General features: G+C 37.5%; 1 protein-coding gene across 7 annotated transcripts in view; it reads left to right on the forward strand.

Moving 5' to 3' along the window:
* Positions 1-22547, forward strand: part of LOC109857599 (serine/threonine-protein kinase tricorner) — a 143278-nt gene that overhangs the window by 95581 nt on the left and 25150 nt on the right. The window contains exons 1-2 of one of the 7 annotated variants that reach the window (XM_020434075.1): positions 4981-5371; positions 5442-5710. The exons of 5 other annotated variants lie outside the window; for them this stretch is intronic. The gene's annotated coding sequence lies outside the window, so the exon portion shown is untranslated. Of the gene's footprint in view, positions 1-4980; positions 5711-22547 lie in introns of those variants that run through there. One more of the 7 variants, XM_020434074.1, reaches the window with a different exon arrangement.

Genomic DNA, 22547 nt, shown 5'->3' on the forward strand with positions numbered 1-22547 from the left:
AGAAACGGTACTTTTAAGCGGGTCAATGCGTCTATTCGAGATCGTCAAGAGATTGTATTCGAGAAACAAAAGGGGCCCAGAGTTTTCACGTTTTTGCATCAATATTTCTGAAATTGTGTTCGCGCGCCAAGGACGTGCATTGACTTTTTATTTTCTCCCGGATACTCGAAGTTATTTCTGGATATTCGAGGTACTTTACGCGCGAGTTTTTCGAACTACGTAGAGAGAAATTTTTCTTAATGAGTGATGGGGACAGAGAAAGAAAGAGAGTTTCGCAGGCTTTTGATTTGACGGGTAACAAAAACTTGAAAATATAAAAATAAACAGAATCATTTCTTTCATTGTTTGTAGATAGAAAAAACGTAATTTGGAGTTTGCATATATAGAGATTCGACGTTGAAATTTAATGAGACTGGTCAATCAAATATTTACTCGGAAAAGATGGACACTGAAAGTGGGTCAAATAACGACGCTAGTTGGAAGAGACGTTCCGCGGAATAAAACGTTAAGATTTTATTTGCTCTTTTCTATCACATTTCCCCTTTAACAAAAGACACTTCGAGCCGTTACGATTGGAACAAACACGCGCTATTACTCTTGTAAAAACTCGCGAAGAACTGTAACATTGGCGATGTTTAAACAGTTGATGGGCGATTTCACGGACTTCCGGGTTACCGTCAACATTAAAACGCGAGTTAATTGTTCGTTTTTTCCACGCTTTTAGAGTTCCAAAAACCGCTACATACAAGAAAATCTATTAAGTGAATTTAACGAACTGGTAAAACCAGTCCTCATTAGGTTAACGATCATTCGTTAGAAATATTTCGCTTAATTATCCCAACTGAGTACAGCTTTATTATAACCAGCTGTGCTACCGTGAAATTTGAGAACGAGCGGAAGCGGTGCGCGCGCAAAAGTTCAATGCATTCAAAAAATAAAAAAATAAAAAATAAATAAATAAATAAAAAATAAAACACAGATTGTCTGCCTCAAACCGAAATCGAAATTCGGATCGTAAGTATCAATTGAACCAATTGCGATCGGATAGGTGGTCAGTAATCCTGATCAGGTGGAGCGCGTCGACATTACTAATGTCCGGAAATACATACGGGTTTGAATCCCCTTTCTATTCATTATGTTCGGTGGGCAAACAGCTCTTTACGGTCAGGAGTAATACGCGGTAATATCGCGCGGATGCGGCTTACTTAACACGTTGAACGTCACATCATCCATATATGAGTGGTTTTCCCCGTCGCTCATTTATAGGTGACGATCATACTCATCTAAGTAAAACAAATTTTACGGAGAATTTAGTAAGATTATTTGATAGTAACAATTTAACCTTGGACCTTTGTGGTCAGAGTTAAAAAATGACTGGGTCTGTGAGGCCCACGCGACTTTTCCGCAAAAACTCTGTATTTTTTTAATTTCTCGTTTTTTAATCAAAAGTTGGAACAATTCTGCGTCGGTAAAAAAAAAAAAAAAAAAGTAAAACATTTCCAGTAGTATTTTGGTCAGACCTGGGTCTCTCAGATCTTTTTCACATGTCACATTTAAATATTCGCAAAGCTATTGAATGACATTTTCTAAAGCCCTAAGAAACATATTCGACTTCTACTGGCAACGTGTTCAAACGTGTTAACTCTCAGAGCGCAACGCAGCTGAGCCGATACGCTTATTTAAAAGTGCTTATTTAACAAACGTTGTGGCCGGAACTTTCTTTCCTTTCGATTTTCTTAAACTACTTGAGTGATTACGCAATTATTGAGCTAAATTTTTTGACTCCGCGTTCAATTCTATCAACTCCAATAGTTATTACAGTTTTTGCCAAGCGGATATATCCGCCATTAGGCCACAGCGAACGTATCAGTCTGAGCGGATATATTCCGCCTTTAGGCCGTAACGACAGTTTTCGCTGAACGGATATGTCCGCCCACAGTCTACTCTAAAGTTAAACGGATTATTTGGATTAACGTTACCTATACGCTCGCGCGTCACAGTCATCGAATGTACGTGCGCACACGTTTATTAGACGTGTCTTGCATTAAATCCGAGTAAACGCACGCTGGCCCCCTAATAAAGAATGATGTTGCCCGTCCGCGCGAGATTCTCGTTTAAGGGGGACATTAAAGCGAGATTCCCATCGGATCGGAAGCAATCTCTCTCCCATCCGCAATTACGACGCAATTATGCGCCTCTGGTCCCATTATCAGTCCGCCGTGTTCTGTCCGCTATACGCGGAATCCCGGAGTGTATTCCGAGCTGAGTAGTTAGCTGTTCATTTCTGAGCGTTTATTCGGATTTTCTCTTCTGTAACAAGTCTTTTCCGCGACTCAAGCTTTCAAGAGAATCGCAAAACTACGTGACGTAAAAATTACGGAACATTAAATCTTCTCATTTTTTTTTCTTTTTAATGAATGTATTATCTATTTTTTATTTCTATAGTAGAGAAGAAGTAAATGGGTATTTTACATATTTGTGGTGCAAACAAGCATCCTATGTGAATTTTCGAATTAAATTTAATTCGTGTATCAATTTACGATTTAAAAAAATTAGAAAATATATTTATAATTGCACGAACATATAGCCTCGTATGATCTCAATTCTTAGTTATTATCTATTTTGGCGTAAAAATAAGAATTTACGTGAAATATGCAGAGATTTCTTACAATCTTGCAGAACCCGTGTCGACGAGACGAAAGTTAATTAATAGTTCTAAAAGAGTTAAATCGGAGCCGGAGGAATATATCCGGCTCTTTGGCAAATCCGGTACATCGGGAAAGCAGGCACTAGGGAACGGAGATATCCTCTCTCGGAATCGGTAACTTGCTTGCGCGCGTGGCGTAGAACACGTGAATGTAGGTTAGAATGCGGTAGAGGGTAACCAAGCCGCGACGAGCACAAGCAGCAAGAGCGGACAAGCAAGCAAGCAAGCAAGCAGCTGACGCGGTGGAATCAATATTCTCACGTGTACGCGTATATAGCGCACGCACGGGCCGACTCGGCGCTCGCAAACGATATACGAACAAATGACGACCCGGGGAAAGGTGGCTCTCCGGATCATTAGCGGCGATGTGGATCATCGACCGAGAATAATCCGGAGTATTTGCGATCTCGCACGTCACGTCGTTTTCGAGATGACAGTCGGTACATATACAATTTCCATGATTGCGTAATGGGTGAAAATGCGTGGTAATTACTCTTCGCAAAATCGCAGCATTAATGAAATCGCACGTGTGTAATTGGTGAAACTGATGTACCTTTACATTTTACGTATAATTGCGTTGAAATCTCTAATCTTGATTGAAATTCAAAAGTAATTTTGCTTCACGAAATTAATTTAATTTGTCGAAAATGAAAGAGAAATTAATGGATTTGATCACGATTTTTTAATTATTTGTTAGAAAATGTGTTGTGATACAATTAGTAGTAAGAAGTTTTTTCTTTATGTTTTTTTGCGTTTATGATGTATTACGACTGAAGAAGTCTCAAGTTAAAGACGAAACATTTCGTTTTTCTATGTAATTGATATTTTGCTTTTAATATATATTCACAAACTTTATATTTGCTCGATTTTGACTTTTTATCTATCTTGTTTGTAGTAAGAAAATTAACGCACGCATTTTTACGTTTCGATCTTTTTGGGTAGTGTATATGCGATCATTCGCGTCAGCGAATTTAAAGATAAATTCACATTTTTGTAAGAAAAAAATATATGATTGAAACATATGTTCAAATAAAATAATCTCGAGCAGACTTACGCGGGCAATTTTTATCTATTTGCCACTCAATATCGACAGAAATCAAACATACTTGCAACGATAAACGATTTATCAAAATTTTTTCTATCGTAAAATACACTCTCTTTGTCCATTGAAATATGTCGCGTTCAATATTGACCACATGGCCGTCGCTAGTAATGACAAGATAAAGAATATTTTTCGCATCCCGTACGTAGTCGTCCCGCAGATAAAACCGAACCTATTTCCTTCGCACCGTTCGTTTTATCAGTTCTTTGAAATTAAAACTCGCTTGTTCCGAATACATCGGTGAAACATGAGAGCAAAGGAGAGCCATCTATAATATCCGTCTCGATGCTCTATTAGGGCGCTTTCCTTTTTCACGTGCGACTCTTGCGCAAACACATAATGGCATAATTAATCTTAGAATTGCGCGGTTGCGCAATAAAGAATGAATTTAATTTTAAAATCCGATCCGGCAACAGACGTTCCCTTTGCGCAAATATAGGAGCGATGAATAAACTCTGTTGCAACGCACGCAATCAATCCGATTACTCTTTCACGGCGTGAGATACATTTGCCTATCCATACCATCTATTATACAGTCTGTATATACCGCGGCGTCTCTCTCAGACCCGTGTGCTTCGCGTTAAGTTGGAAACGACTGATCGATAAATTGCCGCGGCACGCCCGCCTGCCATCGGTGTCGCTAATTTTTAGAAAGCGAGACAGACAGACAGACAGACAGACAGACGAACGAACGAACGGACCCTTCACGTTTGACCCCCTTCGCGCATTTGTTAACGGCGCATTCACTCGATATCCGCGCATTCGAGTTCTCCCGCGATAAATCACGCCTCGAGACCGACCGATCGACCGTGTGCCGGATCCGTGCGCGCGCGCGCGCGCTTACTTTCAAATATCTCGGCGTGAAGCCGCGAGAAGAGAAAGAGCGACGCAGGGTGGGACACCGCGAGAGGGGCTCGCCTTGACGGAAGAAAGCAAAGCGGTCGGTCGGTGACGCGTTGCTGCTGGACTCCTGCTGGATGCGCGTTATCGGTTCGAGCGTGCCGTATAGGTGTCTGTTCGCATGTACGCGAGTTCGCTATTGGACCGTGACCGACGCGAGTGGGGAACGAAAGTGAGACGCGATTGGCGGCGCGCGTTGGCGCCGGCGGAAAAGGTCGCTAAGCGAGAGACCAGGTCCCGCATCGACGCTCAGATGCCTGAAGACCGCGCACCCTGTTGTGTCTTCGTTCCGCGCGCGCGTTATTACCTTGCCGTGTCGGGAGAACATACATGTGTTGCGTTTAAAGAGACTTGTGTGTGACTGTTTGTCAAGTTATTTCGCTGACAAATCGGAGCCGAACAAGATTTGTGAACGACACGTGTGACACTGGTGTGCGTGAAGCTTCCAGAAAACATGCTGTGTTTCGTTCGAAGGGTGGCGGACGGAAAGAGACAGAAGAAACAGTAAGTTGCGCGCGCGACAGACAGCGATCAGGTGACAGAATCCGTTGTGCTCTCGGGCTTCTTCGTCACCCCTCGGGGAATAACCTCCCTCTTCGACGAGCGCGCCGAAGGAATCGGAATAGTTGCCGCTCGGCGCTTGTGTGGCGCGTTTCTCTAACGTACGTGCTCGCGCGAGAAGACTAGCTCTCGTTTCGGAGCACTTTAACGTAGTTTTTATTATTTTTATAGCGTATCCTCTCGGTATATTCGCGCGACGTGAAGTGACTTTTCGACTACCGAACAGAGAACGTGAACAGAGACAGCCGGAAGGGAAAGCATCCGCGAGTGTGCATTGCGAGTTGTTCTCCGAGTGTGCGCTGTAAGCTTGTCTGACACTGACTGCGCGGAGAGTGCGCTAAAATTGGATATCTCAGTCGCGCCGCGCGAGAGCTCGCACAGCTGACCGCGTCGAACCGGACGATGTGCCTCGTGGGATCGCTCGCCGAACGATAACGAAGGTACGATTTTCCTCGCCGAAGATAATAAATACTGTTTACTTGAATAATATTAATTAAAGGTGGCCCCGTCGCCGTCTATAAATACACTCGAGAGAGATAGTAACGCGAGCGTGCGAGCCAAGTTTCTCGCTCGCCCGTGCGCGAATAATACTGAGAAATTTATTAATATTGAAGCGATATTCTAATACACTTAATGTTTCGTTTTAACGAATACCGACGCGACATATTTTATCCCACAGATAACGTATAAATAGGCATCGAGTAATATAACAATGATTTTTTTTCAGCTCTCGTTTCCTACCTCGTTTCTTTCTCGTGATGCTCGTAACATTTTTAAATGAACTACGTATCGCAATGCTGCTTTTTAATTCGAATTACAATTTAATTTGAGGATCTCTCGAGCAACGTATAATTGTTGTATTATTGCTCGTCAAGCTTGACTGATGCTACATAGATACACGACTATAATTCATTACACGTTAATGACGTATTATCACATAATTGCCATAATGTAATAATTTCTGCTAACATAATCATAATTGTTTGAGACTACTGGTTTCTATTTGCGCTTATTCTGATTAGGCCCGTTAATTGCGGCTTTGTTTCTCGATAGAATATCTAATTGGAAGTACTTTGATGGCACGACTTTTTTGTGCAATAGTTGATTTATTGTCGCGTTTTTATATAACGACCGCCATAGAAAAGTATAAATTATTTGGCCAATTTCGTCTGGGCTGAAGCTTTAATACGCGCACGTGGAGCGAAGCTGATGCAAGCAGCGTGCATTATGCAGCTCGAGTCTGCATAGCGATGCAACCGCTCGATCTCGATGTGACATAAGATACTCTGCTTATGGCAGGTTCGAAAAAAGAACTGACGCTAATGATATACGCATGAAAGTTTTAAGTTCGTTACATGTTCTATATTTATATTCTCTTTTCTTTACCTTCTATATTGCTGTTACGTGAATCTGTCTGCTCACAGATCTGTATAAAATTTATATATCTTGTCTCCCCTTCTTTTTTCTCTCTTGAAAGTAGATCAGATCCGTAGATATATTTGTATCCGCATATTTTGCCGTTACGCGAATCACAGTACCGGTGAACAAAAAGCGACGATAAATCGGTGAAATATGTATCTGTGTTTTGCGCACAAGCGTGGATATATTTAACAATGGTAATTTAGTATTATTAATGATAATAGGGTAATTTTTATTATCACGTGGAATAAGCAATTGTTTTTTCGTTGAAGACAGAATTCGTTGTAAAAATCTATTCTCGCACAACAAAAATAAAAGAAGAAAAAATTCGTTCTTTGTTCTATACTATTTATATCATTAAATTAAACCAAAATATTTATCCGTATTGAAAGAAAAATTTTAGAAATAAAGAAGTTTTCTTATTTCGTCAGATGTCAAATAAATTTCGTGCTCTCCAGTTGTGCAAAGAAAATTGACGGATTTAGACCGCGTCGATTGTCTCAAAGGAAACGAACGTCTCTAACACAACTCAATTTTACCAAAATATGGATTTTCACGATTTGATTGCCAAACAGCCTGTTTATCTCGGCTGCGCGCCAAGATCGCGCACGCTTTCGTCGATTTGCAAAATGTGCGTACACACATACGCTGCTGTGATCGTCATATGGACTGATTTCTCTCTCGACGACATCGGTTTCGCGTTCTCTCTCGCGCACGCTTTCCCAATAGAGAATGATTTCTGAACAAACGTCACGCATTCTTCGCGACTGTAATCGCCGCGATGAAAAACGCGAGATGCTGGGCCGTACGTCTGCTTTTTCCGAAACCACAACGTCGAAGCTTTTCATGGCTCAGCAGATTCGATGCAAGAAACTTGTGTAGTAAAATCGATATAAGTTAAAAAAGTTTCAAAACTACTTTCACCGAAGCGTGAAAAATATTTGCACGTATTTTTGCAAATGTGTTTTTTTTTTTTGGAGGAGGGGGAATTATTTTGCAGATTTCATAGATTATTTAAATAAAAAGAAATAAGGAAATGGCAATAACAAGCTAACACCAGATCGGGTACAATTCTTTTATAATTCGAAGATTAAAATTTTTTTTTCTTTTAACAAACGTTTCAATCCACTATGGGATCTTCTTGAATAGATCATGATTTTTTTGTAAGTTTTTATTAAAACACTGAAGAAGATCCCATAGTGGATTGAAACGTTTGTTAAAAAAAACAAAAAATAATTTTTTAATCTTCAAATTATAAAAGAATTGTACCCGAACGTCTGGTGTTAGCTTGTTATTGCCATTTCCTTATTTCTTTTTATTTAAATATTCAACAAGCTGAAAACATATCATAGATTATTATTACGGTTCAGACGTCATTAATCTGCTAGGTAGGTTTGTATGATGAAACGCAGGTCGATGACTACGAGGTATTATTCTCGATCAGGAGCGGCGTTTCTCGTTCTTTCCTTCATGTGAACCGGCAAAGAATCGCCGCCTCAAAACTTTAAAGTCGTTAGCACAGAGGTTCACAAACTGTTTTGCTATATGTTGCTTTAAGTTTTATATCAAGTCAAAATTATAAAAATATGTTTATAAAAACATTTATGATTGAAATATTTATATTACATAATCATTTAATTTTTTTATTTATTTTAAAGATATTCGAGATATGTAAACAATAAATTTTGTTTTACTGTTTAGAAGTTTTTTTTTACTGTTTAGTTTAGTTTTTTTTTTACAATTTAGAAAATTGTTCACATTTTGTCAGTAAAAGATGTTTCAAGATTTTCGACAACGTTCTCTTAAAATTTTATTCTTACTCGTCTCTCATTTGTGATGCTTGTTGCGTGTCCAGTTTGGGAACCAATGGACTGCTAGGTGAAAGATCACAATGCAATCCGGCCGAGCAAGAGCGAGTGAGTAGTCGAGTGACTCAGAGTTCGAGTATCCGTGGCACACAGCAACTCGTGACGGCCATTGTGATGATCACCTTTCTTTCATCGAGCTTCACAGTCCTGCTCATGGAATTCGTAATATCGACCAGAACGTGTACGGAACGTGTACGAGTTCGGCATTATGCCGTTAGAAATGTGGGAAAGCCATGGTCATCATTTTTATGCAAAGCATTTATTCGCGATCGTGGATACCACGGATATCACGATCGTCAAAATAAGTAGATGCGCGCAAAAATATTTAAGTTTTTTTTCTCATTCTAATTAAATTATTTTTTAATACGTTAAAAAATTGATTCTTGATTGATTCACAAAGAGACTTCTAGTTTCTAATTTGATAAAAAAAGGTTGCAAAAAAATATTAATAGTTTTGACAGAATAAAAAAAAAAAGTGTGAATTCTGACGAGGAAATATTTCCAAGACGTAAAATTGAGATTTCAAAGTTTCTGATTCACTGTGGAGTGTTCGACTTGAGGAGTTGATTCAAAGATAAGCTTTCCAAATCATTAAACGCCACTATAGGCGTTTCCTCGTACTTGTTACTTCGAAGCATCTCCCATCGCGACCTAGAAAACGATCTCGATCCCGGAAAAGGGATAAAAACGATGGCGAAGAGATTTCCTCGAATCTGATCGCTCGTTCCGCTCCGTTGTTTTTTTTTTCACGCACATTACGTTTGACCCAAATACAAAATGGGTCTGTCCCCGCCATCGGAAGTAGCGTACAACGATATTGCTATCGGGAAGATGTCTTCGTGACGGTACAAAAGACAGGGATATCGATAACGCCGCCTGTCGGGCTACTTGCCCGAGTATAACGTGCGACGTGAGTGCCACTTCCATTTTCGTCGGGGAGTAGATCGGCTTTTTCGGTGCGCGTGTGTGCGCGCGCGAATGTCTAGAACAACGGAACCCTGTGACAGCACAAACTCGCGCTTTCGCATCTCCTAGATGTTATCGCCATATGAAAGAGGATAAGAAAGATATGAACGTGTGACAGAAATGATGAGACGCGCTGCGCCATAAGGATCCAATCTTCCTGGTGTATGCAAAATTACATTTCAAAGTATATTTTCGGAAGATGGAGAACTCAAAAAAATTGTCGAAATTATGCCGAAGAAATATTTAGAAAATGTTCTCGTAGAGACATAATTAAATAACGCTGGTATTGTAAGTACAAATTAAGAATATAGTACACGGAAAAAAAAAGTTTTGCTATTATATGGTCAGCAAGAAAAATGGTTGATCCTACGAAAGTTTTTGTTTCATCAACAACATGTTGTGTTGGCGAAACAAAAATTTTACTAAACTTAACAAATGTTTTTTTGCTGGCCGTATAGTAACTAATTTCTTGCTGTTCTAGCAAATCTTTTTTTCTGTGTAAAAGAGGTCGAATTCGAGCCAAACAAGGTTTTAATAATAAAGGAAATACAAGAATATTTAAACTAACATAGAAATATTTCGACTCTACCTTGAGTCATCCATAAAACAACGTGTTAAATCCGGAGCGTAGTTAGTCCGTGGTAAGTAAAAAAAGGTGTATTTATCTTGTGGATGACAGCTTGAAAGCGCACAGTCAAATGTTGATGTTAGTTTAAATATTATTGTATTTCCTTTATTATTAAAACGTTGTTTTGGCTCGAATTCGACCTCTTTTACACGAAAAAAAAAGATTTGCTAAAATAGCAAGAAATTAGTTACTGTATGGCCAGCAAAAAAACATTTGTTAAGTTTAGTAAAATTTTTGTTTCGCCAACAAAATATTTTGTTGATGAAAAATTTCGTAGGGTCAACCATTTTTCTTGCTGACCATATAATAGCAAAACTTTTTTCCTCTTTTACTATATTCTTAACTCGTAAAAGAATTTGTAAATTTGCCAACTTATTCTACATTCAGAGTTGGTTGACACAATCTCTTATTTTAAAAAGTATAAAATAAATCATTTGTTTTTTATATTTTATTACAGTTAGTACAATAAGATTATATGTTATTATACACATTAAGTAGGTATGTATAACTATTTCAAAAACATTAGCCATTTGTTTATAAAAGTAACAATTTTATTAATGATTTTTTAAAAAATAAGTCTTTCGAACATAAATGATATTTTAATGTAAGAAAACGTAATGACTTTTAGAAATGTTTTTCCTTGTTTGTGGAACTTTAATGCCGCAAAACGGCAATTACTTTCGCGCGCGTACTCATAGTATGGCAACTAATCTCACTTCATCTCAATCAGCTTATCCTAAACTTCAGTTTTAATAAAAGATATTATAAATTATGTTACAGTGGTGGTTAAATAAATATAAGAAAAATTATCTAAAATTGTCATTTCTTATATTTAAAGTAAAATTCAGAATCAGAAATCTTTAACACAATAAAATAATTACAAAATAGAGATAAAAAAATTGCCATATCCAATATTACAAAAGTATTTGTAAATATCAAATGTCATGCGTTTAATAAAAAAAAAGCTACTTCATACACGTCATCAGTACAATAGTAACAACCTACATTATAACACACAAAAAAAAAAAGAATATTTTACTATATTATTTAATAAAATTGATTTTACTATATTATTTAGCAAAATTACAACTAGTCCCGGTCTCTTCTATCGTGAAAAAAAGATATTTAAACAATCGTAAATCTTCGATTTGGATCACGCGGTGTAAAATTCTACCACGTAATAATCTTCGCAAAAATATTTTCAAAGATGGCTGATATGAAATCAACGGACTTTAAAAATAAGAGCGCGCACACGATGCACGTTGATGGAAATACCGTGGGTTACTTAATGGAAATACCACAGGTTTTAAAGGCGTGTGGCGCAAAAGTTACAAATTGACCGGCGTTGGACGCCGTAGATAGAGGTTGTCTCCCCCGACGATCATAAATTTTCTGACGAGGCGCAACAATCATTTCGCTTCGGAGTTATATTCTACCGAGGAATTTTGTGACTACGGTTTGAGAGAACAAAAATGTAGTCGGACAAAATGCAGTGATTTATTTCTTTCTAAACTTTATATTTTGCGGACTTTTATGTTTGAAAATTTTTATTTCAAAGAAGCACAACAATTTCTGATATATTGTGTACACACATGCAACATAAAACTTTTTTCGCGTCAAATACCGTGAAGTTTCATTTGTTTGTTGTTGCGTACGTAGGACATATGCAGGTCGAAATTAAAGATTTCTTTTCAAGATGTGAGTAAACGTTGCATAAAGTGTCATTTTTTAATACGACGTTCTTGACGTACATCTGTAGGTTAAGTTGAATGCGCGAGAGCTAGGATATTGCGAAAATCCAAACACTCGGTTTTTATCTTAACATTAATACGCGGCGCAATGTCAACAGTGAAAATCGTCTCGTCAAACGAACGTTGCGTAACAAATTATTGATCACGATCGTACGATACAATACGGGCGAGTTCTTTTCTCTTTGGAAAAATTACGCGCGGGATTCGTTTCTAGAATGTTCCTCGGATATTTTTTCTTTAACCAGATTATCAGAGACTTTCTGTTTTAATTTTCAGGAAAAAACGATAGCGTCGAGCTTGTGGTAAATTACGAGCACAAATTTATTGCGAATTTAACAAAGGCCTTGCCATATAATTAACGAACTGATCTCATTAAAGTTCAATTTCGGCGCAAATGAAAAATGTTCATTAAAGGTTGAACTTGTGTATATCATTGTTAGTATTTTTTTAATATATTTGTGTTGTTTATATATTTGTTCATTAGAGCGTTTTATGCTGCGGGACATAAAAGTGTTTCCGTCTAAGCAGAACGTGTATTTTGAATGAATCGAAAAACGTAACTTTGCGCATTTCTCTTTTGCAAAAGAATTTCGGTTGATTTTTTTCGGTTTTTTTTTTGCGCTTCGCAATATCGAGCACCCCAAAAAAAATATCGTGGAAAAAAGTATACGAAGGTTAAACGATGCGTTGGCGGAAATAGAAAAAATTCGCACGCGGTATTTAAAACGCATGTGTGTTAAACGCAATGCGAATCGTTCGCAGCAAAAAATGTTTTGGCCCGCAATTAACATTTTACGGACGGCGACCCACGTTCGCCCTCCTTTTCTCTTGCACTTTATCGAAGCATAAATTGTCGTTCGCCGATAAAATGAGCGATGACAGGGTTATTGCCGCTAGAATCTCGCCGTCGCCGTGGCGAGTGACAGTCGCCAAAACGCGCCTTCGCTCCATCTTCGTGACGATATTAATATCGACGTGTTTAAAACGAGCTTTTTCAATACTCGTAGCTTTTTTCTTCCACTTTGAATTCTTTGAGAACATTATCGTTGGCGCAACACAGCGTAGCCTTTATAAATACGATAGATATCAATTTGTCGGACAAGCGGATGTGATAACTAGAATTGAATGACAATCAAATGGATATAGTTTTCAATTAAAGAGCATTGTTCCAAGCTGTCTTATCGACGACGGTTACACCGCGGTGCTGACACACGCTCCATTTTTCCGCAGCTTTTTGGAGGCCGGCCAAAGGCGCTTCCCCGATATTAGAAACTCGATCATAGTCTCTTCACAAAGGACAAAGCGACCATTTATCGAATGGAATACGCCTCGTCTCCCCCCGTTTGCCGCCTCGCGCGTATCGATTATTACCGTTCGAGAAGAACTTTTTCAATTATTTCGCGCGCTCGAACTAAAGTCCTACACGTGATCGATACATCCGCGAAACTATTGGACACGTAAGTTTCGTACACGACGGTGTTCTGCAATTTCACCTGAAGCGCTCGATTTCGAAGCGATGAATACCGGGTCGTTAACCCCCCGCTTGGTGCAGAAATTAAAGACGAGAAATTATTCATTCGCATTAGCTAACACAGAAAATCGATAACACCTCTCTCGCTGACCGAACTGGAAACGTCACGTCAGGCCGTTGCTCGACTGACACAGCATTTATCAAGCGCGTTCATGATACGGGAACAATCAATATAGTTATCGGACGCCTAACGTAAAAAACAAAATAAATAAAAATAATGAAACTTTTCGTCTACTCTCCGGTATATTTATAAACCACAGGTTGCAGCGTTTCATAAACTTGTTTTATTAAAAAAATAATTTATTAATTTGTTCGTCAACGTTTTCTTTATTTTTAATAAAGTATTAAATAATTATTTATCAGTTGATAAAACATTTAACGCTATCTATTTTTCGCTTTGTTTTTTACGTACACACACTTTGTGCAATTGCGTTTGCGAATCCGTGATGCATTTTTACAAAGTGGAACGCGCGCGTTTCGTTCGAGTCGAGCGGTTCTGTCTGGAAGCGGTTATTTAGGTAAGATGTCGGCCATAAAACCTCTCGACGGAGGATACCATGTATTGGCGGATCTCCTGCGAAGGATAAGCCACGTCGGAATCGCTCACGAACAGACCACCAAGCAGGCGAAATCGTCTTCCTCACGAACCTTTAAAGCAGCTTCACACGAGCCCTACTTTCGATTGTTATACGGATAAAAAAATTAGGAAAAAATAAACATCGAAGATAGCACAGTTGCGATGTAAAATAATTTGTTAGTTTTTTAATATCTTTTGTTCTTGCATAAGTTTACTTTGTAACATCCACGCGGAATCCTCGGTAACATCTTGTTTACGCGTTCTTCAAATGTTGAATATTTATCAAGAATGTAAAAAGAGAGGAGTGTATAAATTTGGAATCGTTTTCTTTTTCAACGCAGATGATTATTTTTGCGAAAATGCTCGGTTAACGCGCACGTTTTAAACGTTTTGCTTGAGATGATCGTCAAAGCGAATACCGTGCAAATTCGTCTTTATCTCTCTCTCTCTCTCTCTCTTTCTTTCTTTCCTTTCTCTCTCCTCCGCGGTATCTCGGAACACGGATCCCGCGATCCGTGAGAAAGTCAAACAAGAGCGAATGCCAAGACCTATTCCTTGAGTCGCGATCCGACACGGCTTAAAGATCGATCGTGACCTTCGACTTTCCTGTTAAAGAAAAGTAATCCGACGGGCATACATACTGCGTTACGTAAGGAACGACTTTTATATTCTATTTTACGTCACATCCGCACCGAAACTGGCACTCGATCGCGACGCGAATATACTTCCTACAGTAAAACTGTCGAACGTATTTTTTTTTTTTTTTTTTCACTTTAACGCGCGTAATGATTTCTTGCGGAATATTTTCCAGAAGCACGCTTTTGCGATTTTAATTGTTTTACGTAGTTTATTTGGATTCTCTGTAGTAACAGAAATGTGTTTTCCATTTTGTCGAACAAGCTGCCATTGAAAAGTTGATATTCCGCAACGTATTTCTGTGTAAAGGAACTTCGAGCAATGCATATTCGAATTTACAACTTTTCTCGAGATAAAATTCCGAGGATATTTTTCCTCGGGGGATGTACACTTTCTTCAAATATTTCTCTCGAACTCTCATAAGGCAATCCATGTTTCATTTAAAAGCACAAAGAGTCGCATTTAAGAATGTCCACGTTTTATTTATACAGGGTATCCGGAAAATCGCTCGCAGTGCTTCGGAAAGTAATTGGGGATTCAAAAAGAAAGAAAAACAGTTATATAAACATATGTCCAAAAATAAGTCGTTTTTGAGTTATAGCCACTTTTATGTTCGCTTTAGCATTTCTCATTTATTATTTTTTATTTTTTTAATTGTTCAATTTTTATTTTTTATTTCTTAAGTTTTTTTTCAATTTTTCAATATTTGTAAATACAATTACATTATCTTTAAAATCAAGGATAAACATAAATAGGTATTTAAATCGAATTAAATATGATGTTCAAAATGCAGCCACCACAAAATGCACGAATGCAGGTCTCTATTCTTCAAAATAGTTCGAAATGAAGTTATTTATATTAAAACACAACAGTTATTTATGTTAAAATACAATGAAATAAATTATGATTATGAAAAAAATTACGATTTCTAAACTTAAAAGTAGCTATAACTCGAAAACAACTTATTTCCGGACCTATGTTTATATAGCTTCTTTTTGAATCTTCTATTATTTCCCGAAGTATTGCAGGCGATTTTCCGGACACCCTGTATACGTCCTCTTTTTATTAACTTTTTGCGCGACTGAATTATATCGAGAGAGATATATATATGCAATATCTGGCGTCTTCATCGGTTTATGATCGACAATGTGTAAAAAAAACCCATGCGCGAGCAAATGAAAGTTTTCAATAAACGTCTATTTTTTTTTCTAGCGGATCGACCGCATCAAACGCGCTTCGAGCTGCAGTTAATGGAAATCGCTTTTAACGATAAACGCTCGTTATAATGGTGCAGTCTCCTATCAGCGAAGTCGAGAGGAAAGTGAAAACTTTGCGAGGGAGGCCGGTTGCGCTTGTAGACAAGAACAAAAAAAAAGCGATATCCCATCTCGGCTGCAAACAGCGAGAGTTCGATTAGGAAGAGGACGGAAGACGGAAAGTCAATTAATGCGCTTGAATTAGAATGTCTGATGGTACAAGCGCGTGCTAGAACAGTCGCGCGAGAGCATCATCGTTAGCGGCCAAACTCCATTAATCGCGAATTATAATATGTCGGTTTATAATAAAACGCGATAATAGCGAGATATAATCGCGAGACGTGTAATATCTGTTGCGTAACGAAACATAACGGATATACGGAATGCGATTATAAGTGCGCTTCGGTCGTACAAGCGCGCATACGGAGAGATATTTCAACAATAGACATTAATTAACCTAGATATACTCGCGGCGCGAGGTGGATCGCAAAACCTCTCGCGCGCAATATCCTTTACATTGTTCTTCCTTTATCATCGTAATGTCGGTTACGTACCGACGTTTACGTACTTTATATTGCCTCTCTCGCGGTAACGACAACACCCCCGGAATCGTATTATCATCTTTACACGACTAGAAAAACACGCGTTCCGCGACGCAGAATCGTCGTCCATTTAACGGCTTTTATTTTCAACCCCCAAACGAGGGAGCGAGATTGAAAGCTCGCGGTGCGGAAGAATGGCGAGCGGCGGAAAAGAAATATAATAGATCGGAATCGCGATAAAAGAGGGCTCTTGTACGCAAGTATCGGCTCCGCGTCTTCTTTGTTCCCGTTTTACAGGACGGTAAACGATGTTGAGAAGAGCGCGGGGCGCGCGCATTCCGGCAGACCGTATTATTCGTCAGCTTTCGATGGCGACGATTTCGGCGGAGATTTGTTTTCTCTCTCTTTCCTCTCGTTGTAGTTGTCGTGCGATTAATTATCGCGCGTCTCTGTACATAACGGCTTGCGTCTTCGCGAATACATTTTGCTCGAATTGTATATTTTATCGAGAATACGGGATCTCTCATATATGTGATGCAAATATAGCATCTTATATGAATTTAAGAATTGAATTTTCAATTCGAAACTCTTGTGGAAAAATTTACACGAACATATACATATGTATATACATATATACAATATATATATATCGTCACTCATTATCGAATATATTTCGCTCGAGCTTCTCGGGAGAAAATTAAGCGACCTAAAAATAAACCGATAAAAGAAAAGTAGAAAATTGCGCCGATGCAGATGAAGAAAATATATTTGTGACAATTTGCAATTGTGACAAAATTAATTTCATTCAAACAAAGCGCATTGTGCGCTGTAGAGTACAAGCGCGGATAAAATTGTTAGCTCCTATTAGCATCTTTTAGTTTTAATTGTAATTTTCTCTAATTAAAAATGAGGTTAATCTTGACAAAGAGATAGATGCTGATTACATCAGGAATACACTTCCTCTCTTGCGAGTAATGCGATTTTGTAGGACGCTCGGCGCGGACATGAAGGCTGCGCCCGCATGCCGAGGTAATCCTTTGAAACGGACAATTGCATCTTGTAAATAACCGCTACGCGCAATTAACAGTTTATATCCGTACGATGATTTAATCGCGTACAACGGAGAATGTACTATTTGCTTGAATGCGTTTTTTTCTCTTTGTCAGAGACGCTCGCGGCGGCCAAACCAACCACTTAAATCCGCTTGAGATGTTTAAGATGCGTGCGTCGCTCATCTCGCGAGCTAACGTACTCTCTCTCTCTTGTGACGGAGCGACATCGTGTCGTTATTTGCTTAGCCATCGAACGGGAATAATCTTTCTAAACGCGGTACCGATAAGAATAATGACATCGACGCCTACAGTCGTCACTAGTGAATCATACACGCGCGAAGTGCAACGTTGGAACAGGTGCGCGGCACACCATGTGTGATATATACATATATATACACCGTAATATTCATCCACGCGGATTCTCTCTTGTAAGGAGAGATTTATTACGCATCTCTATCGCGCGAGATTGCGCGCGAGACATCTGATTGCCGCAATTTTCCAAGAAATATATTTTCAATCAGTCGACGATGACATTTCCGCGCCGCAAGGTTCATTTAATATGAGTCCGTAAATGAATCCTTTTTAAGATATTTTTATTTTTTTATTTCTGATATGTTTTGTCTTATATTTTTATTTATATTTTTATTTAGTTATGTAATTTATGTAAAAAAATAACAACTTGTGCTTCACTTTTTTAGAGAATATGTAAAGACACGGAACGAAGTGCATTTTTTCTAATAAAGTAGATATAACACTAGTTGTGTTATTTTTTGTATAAATTTTATAAGAAAAATATAAAACTGATAAAAATATCAAAAATGATACATTTAAGCCTTTGCAAACGGAATTCTTTGCGGTAAAAATGTTGTCCACAAACACGCGTCTGCAACAGATTAATAAACGGCTCATTTGCGAACTCATTTATCAAGATATTTCGACGTAGTTTTAGGACGTGTTAAATCTCCTTAATACTTTACCGCTTTTTTTAAACATCTTGTACACGTATACATACGTATATGTATATTAAATTTTTTTCTTGTCTGATCAACTACTCACGCTCATATCACGTAATAAAAAACTACTAGCCGAGAGAGCTTCTCAACTATATCTTCGCAGCTTTACGGATTACCGTCGTAGAAAATCGCTAGAACGGCAGATTGCGACCTAAAAATATCGTTTCATTCATAAATTCATTACACTCTCGCCTCGCTTCTCCGTGCGCGCTGCAAAATAAACTCGTTGCGCGACACTAAGCAACATACATTCGCATAAAAATAGATCCTCGCGCGCGGTCAGCTGCTTCCATTTGCAGACATTCAAGCGTTACGGATAACATTGCCGAGCGAATTTGTCTCACTGACTTCTTCTATTATCCGCCAGAACGTTACTTGACGTGGAACAGATTTCATTTTTTCAATGAATATTTGAAAATTACTCCATTCACTCGCGCACTCACAAAAGATAAGAAATTGGTTATTCGATCGTTGAGTTCGCGTTATCTACTTTCAATTAATATTCAGAATCTATGTTTTTTGTATAAAAAACGGTTTATTTTGTTCGCAAGTGAGCCGGTTTTTAACCCATTGCGGATGCGTGTCTGCAAACAACAACCTGAGCTTTTTTAACGCAAAGAGTTAGATATATTTATGTTTGCTATTTTTGTTACTTTTTATATTTTAATTAAAAAATTGTTGTGTTTTATACTTTTATATATTATAATTTATACAAAAAAACTTTGTGTACAGTTTTAAGATTAAATAAAATTCGATAAAGATTGTATGTTAAGTTTAAAAAGAAGCTCTCGTAAAGCTTAATTAATCCACACAGGATTTCAAACTGTCACGTTGAAACGTCTCGACAGCTTTGCGTTAAAACTGTTAATTATTTCCTCTCTTATTTTTTCCGCGATCTTTTTACGGATTTACGCGTAACTTGGTCGTAATTATCTATCGGTGAATCCACGTTGAGCTTTTATTTTTAACAATAAATCACTTTCTCGTCAAAATTTATTAGGATTTACCATCGCAAAGTGCGTCTTTGGTAGTTTCGAAACGAAACCATCGGCCTGGCGGCCTGGTTCTAATTTAGGCGAGAGGCATTAATCATGTAGAGACACTATCGCGGCTTACCGCCGTTACGTCGCTCCTAGCATCGTGATAGCACTAGTGCATCAGGTTGCCCTGTATGCGCAATTACGGTACTCCGCATCGCCGCGCATCATACTTGTCTCTTGCGCGCAATGTATCTCGGTGTCCATCACCTTTTCTCAGCCGGCCCGACAAGATCCTGTCACCGTACACACACGCTGTAGGTAGGTATATCTCGCGTGATAACGCGAGGCTCACTATCCCGACGGCGTGAAACAAAGATAGAATTGCAGAAAAATGACGAGAAATATTTCCAAGATGACGCGAGTTTCAATTTTATCTTGTCCGACCGGATCGGTATGATGGAATTTTACATAACTATTTTGAAATATCGATTTCTGATCTCTCACTCATTACACACATGTATATGATTTGTAATTTATACAGGGTAAGTTGCTCGAATATGGAATACGCGCCTAATATCGCGATATATTAGAGAATCTTGACACTGCCACCTAGTGTAATAATTGTAATCGATTGTGTCCTTGACATGCTTCTAACAATGAGAACAGACAGTTTTCAATCAAGCATATGTTTGCAAACAAATATAAAAAATTATTCAGTGAATTGAGATTTTGTAAAGTAATATTTTAAGTGATGTAAAGGTAAGTGTATTAACTTCATTTTTGGGTATTTATTCACTTATTATCAAGTTTTTGCGACAATCGTCATCATTATGAATATCTATCTTCTTAACCTTTAAAAATTTAAATAACAATGATTTGCCTAATATGGAATACTGCGAGGGGCTTAATATGGAATATTCCTTATTACGATACATATGTGTGTGTGTAAATCTATCGTGAGTATATCGTCACTCCCTACGTATAATCCCGTAACTCCCAAACGCAAATTTTAGAGGAGAGCAGTTTAAAAGTTTAAAGCTTCATATAGTTTCTCTAGTTAAGGGATCTTTCGGTTTTAAAGTTTTACCTTATGAATATTTTTTTTTAATATTTGGTGACCATAAAGAACATGACTTTTTAAGTGTCTATGCAATAAACTGAAAATCCCGTATGTGACACTTATGTAATTATATGTAGGGAGTGACGATATAAAACGTTTTTTTTTTTTTCGGTTTTTTAGATGTCGTCTAACATAAAAAGAAAAAAGTGGAATAAAATAAATATGGCTTTGGCGATACAAGAGATTATTGATAAAACAATGGGATTTTTAAAGGTAATGCGAAAATATTCGGTTCCCAGAGGAACTTTGTTTCGTTTAGTGAAACAATTGAAAACTAATTCAAATCTTTCAATTGAGACTATTGTAAATAATCGTCTGGGAAGAAAGCCAGTATTTTCTTTGGAAAGAGAGCAGGCACTTATAGAACACTGCATCAATCAGATTCAAATATCGAAGAAAATTTTGACAAAGATGATGCAGAGTGTACGGTCTGCGGAGGATTATGGAGCTTAAGTAAGATCTTCGATGGAAATTGGATTCAATGTCATAAATGCAGAAATTGGGATCACGAAAAATGTGTAAAATGTAATAAAAAAATATTTATTTGCACAAAATGTAAATGAATGTTTTTTAGAGTTATTTGTAGGTTTATCATTATAAATATATGTTAATTAAATAAAAGTAACATTAATAATAATGAGTTTTGAACTCTTTTAGTTACAAACTATTTTCGAAATATATAAATGGTCATAAGAACCATACCACCCACGCTGGGTGTTTGTTTATTACATTTACGTGTAAGATTTTATACGAGTTTTTTAAAGTGAAATTTTAATTCGTAAATTCATACGGGATGCTAAATTTGCATCACGTGAATGTAATAGAACATGTATACATATATATATTTCCGCGACAAACATCCAGCGTATGGCTCTTATGACCATTTATATATTTCGAAGATAGTTTGTAAATAAAAATAGTTGTGTTGCATCGTTATTTTTCTTTTTTTCATAGTATAAATTTTACATAATATGCTATTTCATATTAGATACATGTAGTATTCCATAATAGGCACACCATGAGCTTAATATAAGAAATGACGACTTCAAAGAAAACAATGGATATCTCTTAAACTGTTATCAAATTTAAATGTTTGCTTTTACCATTTGAAAGAGCATGAAATTTCCTAAAGATACATAGTATTTAAGTTCTTATAAAAATTCAGCAAGTTGGTAAAACAGGCGATAAACGAAAACTATTCCATATTCGGGCAACTTATCCTACATTAGTTTTTCTTGAGCAAACTAAGGCTTTTAGAATTCTTTGATGGTACACACACATAGTTGATTTATTATTGTGAATGTTTTCAGCATGTGTACGTAATGTCCATTAAGTTAGCCCCTTCTTTAGAAAATCACTATAAAATTTATATAAAAATTAAGTGCTAATTAGATGCCCAATTAAAAAATTTGGTGCTCCAGTCGTTTAACAAAAAATTAAAATTAAAGTGAGGGAGGGCTGAGTTAACGTCAAGCTGCCCCCCCCCCCATATTAAAAAATTATATTTTTAGTAACAAATTCTACATCAAAATTAGTATTTAAGTGCTAATTAAGTGCCCAATTAAAAACTTTGGTGCTCAAGTCGTTTGGCAAAATATTGACATTAAAGTGGAGGGGGTTAGGTTAGGTTGAGGGGGGGGGCGTCTTGACTTAACGTCAAGACGCCCCCCCCCCTCCCATATTAAAAAATTATATTTCTGGTTAAAAAATCTTTCAAACCTCAACATTCTAATTAAGTGCTTCCACAAGAGTAAACGTGGTTTAAAAAATTAGGTGCAAGCGATCGGTGTAAGCGTTAAAACACTCGTCATATGTTGTAGTATTCAAATACAGAGAATAAAGTGCTTTTACAATATGCAATACTTAATACAGAAATATAACATATAATAAGTTTTTGCAAATAGCACATATTGGCGACTCTTAGATTCGCGAATTTAA

Source organism: Pseudomyrmex gracilis, unplaced genomic scaffold (assembly GCF_002006095.1).
Source record: "Pseudomyrmex gracilis isolate BER0280 unplaced genomic scaffold, ASM200609v1 scaffold_165, whole genome shotgun sequence".
In the NCBI taxonomy this organism is placed as follows: domain Eukaryota; kingdom Metazoa; phylum Arthropoda; class Insecta; order Hymenoptera; family Formicidae; genus Pseudomyrmex; species Pseudomyrmex gracilis.